Raw genomic sequence first — 8,614 nt, forward strand, 5'->3', positions numbered from 1 at the left:
GCGGGGGCTGCGGCTCCCAGCGCGGGGACCTTTAGACTCACCGAGCGGCGACGCTCGTGTCCGGCCCGCCAGCGCAGGAACGGCCCTGGAAGTGGTCAAGTCCCAAGTTCACAAGGCACACCTTAAACCCATCTCTCATTTGAACGCGGACTTAAATGAGTGCCCTGTACACAGGCACTTGAACTTTGTAGTCCACTCCTGTAAAGCGAGGGTGCTTTTTTTAAAACTCATTTCCCGGATCCTTGCTTTTCGAGTTGATGTTTCTAATTAAAATTTTGAAAGCAAGAAGTGTATTCAATTCTTTCTGCACGTAACATGCAACATACAAAACATAAAACTCCCCCTCTTGAACACACACAAGACACACATCTTTTTCCTTAACGAAACGCACACCTCTATACACACTTTGCTGTTAACTCCTATCTCTCTTAGAGTTGCTTTGTGAATTTGAGGATGCATTGAAAAAATCAGGAGTGGCCAGGGTGTGGGAAGAGGTGGCGGGAGACCGGAGAAGGGACAATGGGCTGCTTATCAAAGTTTCCCTTCTAGCATCCTTCAGCTGGGCGGGTATTTTGCTCCGCAGCTTGAGAAAGGTGGTGTGTGTCCGCTTGTGTGTGCTGGAGTGGCCGGCCTGGGAGGAGATTCGGGAACTACCGAGGAGAGCTTTTCAACTAATAACATAATGAAGCAATTTCAGGATTCCAGGCCACTGGAAAGTTGATTCAACAGTAGAGCCCATTTAGCCTAATTGATAGGTGGAGAGAGATTACAAGGTGTGGGTAGGGAAACAAGAGAAGTGTCTCCCAGCAGAGAAAATAAAGCATGTATTTTCCATCTCCGTCATGTGTCTTTTTAAGTAAATTATACACTTTAAAGCCCAACGCATTAAATTCCAAAGGCAATTAGAGTGGATATTAGCCCTTTGCCTTTTTTTCCATATAAGCTACTTCCGAATGGCAATACTTGTACTTTCTCATTGAAACTAGAGGATGAGATTTTTTCTGATTTTATTTTAAAAACCACCCTACTATTTTAATATTTTATTAAAATTTTAATAACCATTATTCTGCGCTTTAAGCAACTTCTGTGTTGTGAGTTCTCTAACTGTACTTGACATCTATAGAAGGCTGTCTTTCCTTTCCAGAAGGCTCCCTTACTGTCTCCACGCCCTCTTTAGGACAGTTTTCTTATTAGTGAAATCTGCGAGGGGCACCCACCTGTCGCGGTAGGAGACCGTTGTAGGTGCTCTATTTCAGCTGGTCACTTGTGGATACAACCGCATTTTCTAGCTCAGAGCTGCGTTGTTAATGCCCAAGTAACATCCTGTTACTGTAGAACTTGTATTACTTGACATTTAAATAAGGCATGGCGAATGAGAATAACTTAACAGTGTGTAGAGTATAACATGTATGTTACATACTAATACATAGATCTGTGGTTTCCTAGACCGCTTTCCATGATATTTGGAGTAATTAATTTACAGATTGAGAGTTTGCAGGTACCTTATTTAGTCTTTACATACAGCAATATGTATGTAGCAGGATACTTTTATTTTTTTTGAGAGCGCAAGTTGGGAAGAGGCAGAGAGGGACACAGAGCATCTGAAGCGAGCTCTGCACTGCCAGGCTGACAGTGGTGAGCCCAATGTGGGGTTCAAACTCAGGAACCGGGAGATCATGACCTGAGCCCAAGTCTGATGTATAAGCACAACCGACCGAGACCCCAGGTGGTCCACACTTTTTTTTTAAGTGCCTATTTTTTTTTTTTTTAACTCTAGTTAAAGCCAGTGGCCTTGTTTGGATTTTCATGAAACTTGATCATTGGAAATAACCTGAGAGAAATAAGGTCCCCAAATAGTTTAATCGCTTTTATCACTAAAATCAATCTTAGAAATGAAATATTTTAAGTTTAAATGCCTTTTTTTTCTTTGAAGATACTCTTGCTTTCTCATTTAAATGCCCTCTCACATGGATTCTGATCCTATTTCTATTTGACATGCAGTTTTTTTCTGTTACTCTTGAAAATTTTCTCTGGAGACTGAGTTTTTAGTTAACTTGTTGGACACAAGGTGTGTGGTAAGCTAAGGGCTGATGAGGGCCAGAAGTCAGCATTCAGAATATGCATTCAAGTTCTCCAAATGCTCATGTTTTCAATATGGCGGCATAGGAATATGGGGAGATGTCCTTGACGTCTCTCCCGAAGGTAATGTCCAAATTGAGAGCACCCAAGGGGCCCGGAGAGCAAGAATGGTCTATATCTGAGCGCAGCTCAGGTTGGTTTAAGGCGTGACTCCCTCTGGAGCCCAGTGGAGCCTGGGATCTCCAATGGTGCTGTTCATTGTTCGAATGCTGAATGGGGGCTCTCTAAAAAGTGAGGGAATATCAATATCATCTCCTATGACTACGCTTCTAATGAATCATCAGAAGACTTTCTGTCTCCTCTTGGCACTAGGCCATGCCATTGCCCGGAGGTAAAATAATATTCAGATATGGATCTTCTCTTTCTGAGCTGGGCCGGCTTTTTTCTCTCCAGAGTTAACTGGCCTGAGAAAGAATTTGGATCACAGCCTTACTTTGGAAAGTTGTTTTTCATTCTTGATGTTTATGGCCAATTCGAGTTTCCATCCATCGAGCCATTTTTCCATGCTTCTCATGATTCTTGTGTGTGGCATAGTTTTTGCAGTGTCACACAATCTTCTAGAATGTAAAATATAACAAGCCTTCTTGTTCCTCTCAGTTTTAGTATTCAGTAAAAAAAAAAATAGTTAAAATGTCTGTGGCTTAAGAGAGTAGCTATAATGTAATCTTATCGGAGGGCATTATATATATATTTATGGTAACATTGTGGATTAGATTATGCAGCTCACATTTACCACTAATCCCTTTTTTTTTTTAAGAGAGAGCACATGAGGGAGGGAAGGAAGAAAAGGGGGAGAGAGGATCCAAAGTGGGCTCCACGCTGACAGCAGAGTCTGCTGTGGGACTTGAACTCCCCAACCTGAGACTTGAGCTAAAGCGGTCGGTGCTTAACTGACCGAGACATGCAGGGACTCCCACAAATCCCATTCTTTTTTTTCTTAATAATTTTTAAGTTTTTTTTATTTTTGAGAGAGAGAGCATGAGCGCGCAAGCAGGGAAGGAGCAGAGAGAGAGAGACACACACACACCCCCCCACCCCCCAAAGCAGGCTCCAGGCTCCCTGCTGTCAGCACAGAGCCTGATGCGGGGCTCAAACCCACAAGGGTGGGATCATGAGCTGAGCTGGAGTCAGACACTTAGCCCACTGAGCCACCCAGGCACCCTCACAAATCCCATTTTTAAGGGTAGGCAAGGAATGCAGTAAATAGTTCATGCTTGAGATACTTTGAGAAATAAAATTGAATTTCTTCTACTGGGATTTATTTGTTAGCCATTTCTTCACAGTGGGTTTAGGTAAAGTGACATTAAAAAACATCCTCATAATGTGTTTCCTGAAAACAGAATTTTAAATTCCTAAATTTCATTCTGAGAAAAAAAAAAAGTCAATTGTATATTAATCTTAAAAGAAGTGAGTCATAGTAACCGACACTGTGCTCTTAATTCTAAGAACTGTATTTACTACAAACCAAAGTGTTACTTACAAGACAAATAGAATGCTATATTCCTAACCTGTTGTTTCCACTTCTTCCAGCTCGAGCACTTCCTGTCCCTCCCCTCCTGCCCCCTCTGGCTGTCACTTGTCCCTTTCATTGATCCAGTTGTCATCGTTTCCCATGCAACAAGTCCCATGATGTCGTGCTCAGTTCCTTTACCGTATCTGTGGTGGCCTATACCCATTCATGTACCTGTGACTTAGGAAGGGTTGCCCGTATCTCGGGATGCATGGAAAAGCTGGGCCTCTCTCTAGATGAAATTTTTACATTTTTCTGATCTGGTTCCCACAACATTGTTTTCCGGGCCAATGTGCCCTCTGGGGACTCCCCTGGGCTGTTTCCTTTTTGACTAAGACCCTGGCCGTGATCAGTGTATGTTTTCATCACTCTAAGAGGTGTTGGCTTCACTCTCCTCTCAGCTTCTCGACCTCGACCTTGACCTCAGTAGAGGGAGGATTCCTTGCCTGCCTCCGCTCCCTCCGTCTGGGTCCTGCCTCAACAATGCAATGTTTCTTGCTCCTCTGGCGCGTCCATTTAACCATAATAAACAATGTTTATCATATAGGCTAGATGCCTACTACTGAGCTGGACCATGTAAAATAAGAAACACAACACAGTTTCTTTCTTTTTTCTTTTTTAGTGTTTTATTCATTTTTTGAGAGAGAGCATAAGCAGGGAGGGGCAGAAAGAGGGAGGGGACGGAGGATCTGAAGCAGGCTTGGCATTGGCAGGCGACAGCAGTAACCCACAAACTGAACTTGAGCTCGTGACCTGAGTTGAAGTCAGAGGCTCTACTGACTGAGTCACCCAGGCGCCCCTCCCGAACTTCTTTTCTTTAGGGCTTCCAGTTTTACAATGCCAAACACTTCGTGCATGGAAGTGGTGGTAATTGATGAAATCCTGTGTTACAGATTCATTTAAGAGATGACACACAGTGAAGATCCTTTATACTCCCCCAACCCCCGACTCCGCAGCTCTGACAAAAGCATTTTAAAGGTGACCGGTCATTTCATCCAACAGATGGCTTTTTGCATTTCTTCCTTTTCCTTAGCCTGTAGCAACATTGCTTGCCAATATGGCCTTCTTATGATTATCTTTTACAGAACCCTCCTTGACATATTAATTTTTAACCCCAGCTTCCTTGGCCAATCCTCGGAGGTTAGGTTTGGTTTGGTTTGGTTTACTTCTTTACCCCTCAACTTCCACATGTGGCCATTGTTTTCTAAATATTCATGTCCCCCCCTCCCCCTCCCTCTTCCTCCAAGTGCTTCAGTATTGATCATGACCCTTTGAGTTTCTCCACCAATTTTCATGAGAAATCGCTCAAATCTCTCCATTCCCCATGGAGTTTTGGTGTCACGTTTTATTTTACTTTATTTTTTAATGAGGCCTAAAGGGGATGCTTTGAACACAATCCTATTCTGGGAAAGAGATTGAAGTGAAGGACTTATTGTTATTTTATTCTTAACCCTAACAGACTTCTATAGATATTGATTGTCCTGTTATAGGTCAGGGTTACATAATTATGTAAACTTCAAACAGCTTATGGGTACTCAGTGTGTGTGAATATCATTAAAATTAGTACACCACACAAGCTAGAGTAAGATATGTACATACAAATTTTTGTCCTAGACACTTCCAGCAACAAAGTGATTTAAAACACAAAAACAAAACCTGTTTTTATGAGACAGAGGGAAGTGTGACTCACAAAAGGCTAAATGGAGAAGGTGATAATATTTATTTCAAAGTCATCACTGTCTTTTGGTTACTTTAATGCCATTTGTTCTGGAAGAGAAGTTGAACTCTCAATTCCTTTGTGTTTTCGTTTCACATTTGCCACATAATAGAGCAGAAAGGAAGTGACTGAACGTGACATCTTAGAATTCACTGAGTTATTTAGAATAAATATACTAATAAAGATTTGACACATCACCCTCGATGTTCTCCTTAGGAAAATTTATACCAGACATGAGATGACTGTCCTTCAAGGGAACTATAGACATGGAGGAAGAGAAAGCAAATCCGCCAACTTCAGCTGTGGAATTTGGGTGAAACTTGGAGTTTGGAGGTCAAAGGCGCCCAGGAAAGGTTTCCCAGGCAGATCTGCCCTCTAGGTGGAGCTCTGCTTCTCCCTTGCTCTAGTCTCTCCACCTCTCCATCACCCCTTCCAGTGACTTTAACCCTTGCTTTTCCAGCAGGGTTGACAGTGGAAGAGATCAAACCTTTCCCTATCCTAGTTACTCACCATTGCCACCAGCTCCCCCCCACCCGCACCGTGCACCCTTAAAGGCCGGGACTTTCATTCATATCAAGGACTCTAGAATATCTAGCACAGGACCATTGGAAATGACCAGTAATGTCTGGCAAACGAGTGAGGAAATAAACAAAAGACTGAACACCATTCTTTCTGCCTCTCCTGCGCCAATGACCTTGATGAGCTGTCTCTCTACACATAATCCCTCTAAGCATCACCTGGTACCAGTTGCCTATTTAAATCTGAGCGCCCCCATTCTCACCCCAAACCTTGACAAGAAGCCTCTCCATCTCTCATTCCTTTACCTCCTTCATTCTAAAAGTCACTGCCAGATCTCTGGAGCGTCCTCCCAATCCTCCTCCCTTCGTCCACTTTATGCCCAAACCTTGCATGGACTCTGACTCATCGCTACCTGCATAACAGAGAAGTCTGACTTACCTCTTCATTGACCATATAATTCAAAGCTACAAGACTGATCACTGGAAGTATTATTTTCATCATAACTTCGATGTGGCTAAAAATATTTGCCATAAAGAACTTTATACTTTGATTTTTTTCATATATTTTTTTTTAACAATTCTTAGGCTGAGCAGATTTTCTTAAATTGATACAGTTAAGCTTGGGGAGGCTAAGGTGACCCCATTAAATGCCATACAAGTGTTAAAGGTCTTAAAATTCCCAGCTTGGGTGTTCTTTTCTTCCCTATAATATAATGCCATTTCTTTCATTGGCTGATCAGCTTTATGTCCCAGGCCCCTTTGATATCCAACCTAAACTCTCATGTATTTACAGTAAGGGTCCCTGTCTTCAGTGTTTATCAGAATAACTAGAATCACATCTTAGCATCCAGATGCCTCCGGCCTGTCCCCATGGATTCTGACCTGAGAGATGGATTCAAGGAACCTGGGCATGACAGGTCAACTGGATGCAGATGATGCATTAGAAACATGAGCCCTAACACTCCAATATTTGAGCTCTAGCGTCTAGGAAATCGAGGTAGAAATCACAGCTACACGTACTAGCTCTGTGATCAACAGCAAATATCATGGTTTTTCTTCAATTGCTTTGGCTCTCATATTAATGAGAGTGCTAATACTTACCTTGTAGGACTGACATGAATATTAATCTAGAAAATAAATGTGGAGGACTGAACCCTGAGTCTGATGGCTAGAGAGAGTTTGATGAGCATGATGAAGGTGCTAATCATGCTGAGGGAGCTCCGAGTGACCTTGCACTCCCCCACTGCCTTTATTTCTCATGCCCAGTAGGATTCTCAAACCTAGGACAGAAACCTGGGTGAGACCCTCTGCTTCCTGAAATGTCTCTTCTGTCCATAGTATCCAGTCATTCTCTGTAAATGCAGCTACCAAACCCCTTTCCTCTGAAAAGAAACACACAGACCGTGTGGTCATGCTTAAGGCCCAAGGTCCCCAGATCAGGCTGTTGACCTTGACCTTTCTTGTAGTGTCTAGGAGAACACTGTGCATACAGCCCCCAGTCCAGGTGAGGCCACCCCTTTGCTGACGCTGGTGATGCCCATAGGCGTCCTTCCAGACTCCTCCTGTCACCAAGGAGACATCAGAGAAGGGAGTCAAGGTTAAGATGTACAACCCCACATCATTTCTTTGCGGTTTTGCTTGTTGCTGGGTATTGGACGGTGCATACGTCACCGAATCTCCTAGAACCTCAAGATTTTTTTCTAGCCGTCAGATCTCAGTAATGATGATGCTATTTATTACCTGCTTTGCCTGCCTCACAGGTTGGTGATACAGGTAACTTGTGACAATCCAACGTTTATACACTGTAAACCGTTACCCTAAATGTGAGCTATTAGTGATAAAATCAGTGAATCCGGTTCTATATTTCTCTTTCCCCAATTCTTCTGCCTGTCATTGTCATTTTCTGAGGACACCTAGAGATTGCTTAAGGCGCCTGAAGGTAAGTGCGACCCAGTGAAGTGAGTAGGAGAAGAGATAGGTGAAGGGTGTGAAGAAAAGAAAGTCAGAGTCATATTAAAAAGAAAAAGGAAGACAGTCCTAAGAAAGGCTAACATAAAATGGTTTTGCATTTTTATACTAAATGTTCTAGTTTTTCCTAAACATTGTAAAGGAGATATCCCGACTCTTTCAGTTATTCTCACTAGATTTCGGTCTTTGCAGTTGACTGGTAACACTGTGTTTACATGGTGACAGGTGCTTCTGACCCTTGAACTGCATTTCAGTCACCCGGAGGTTTTGCAAAAGTGCAGATTCGGATGTAATAGGCTTGGAGCCTGCCCTTCTCAGGAGCTCCCCAGTCATTGTGTTGCCGATAGGGGACCTCACTGGGAGGGGCTGGCCCCCAGTGTCCAGTTCAACAAACCTGAGAGAAGAGAGGGATCAGAACTCCCCAGTCATGACATCCATAGCTTGATACAAATGTTGGGGGTCACTGGCCATCACCCTTCTTGCTATGTGCAGACCTTTTGCTCACGCCCACGCTTCATGTCCAAATGTGTACAGCGTTTGATTGTTTGTAGAAGAAACTGGCAATCACCATCTGAGTTACTCCCGCCTCAAGGGCAGGTCCATAGGATTAAGAGGCCCCTGCCAGGTGCGGACTAGGGCCTCATTTCCAGTGCTTTCCCTGGAGGAGGGAGAAATCCAAATGCTGCCTTCTTAATTTGCCTTAAAATCCAGTGAGAGGTGTTTAGGAAACTTCATTTTTAGCATGAAAAGGATATAATGTAA

The sequence above is a fragment of the Suricata suricatta genome, chromosome 2 (genome assembly GCF_006229205.1).
Source record: "Suricata suricatta isolate VVHF042 chromosome 2, meerkat_22Aug2017_6uvM2_HiC, whole genome shotgun sequence".
NCBI classification, from domain to species: Eukaryota; Metazoa; Chordata; class Mammalia; order Carnivora; family Herpestidae; genus Suricata; species Suricata suricatta.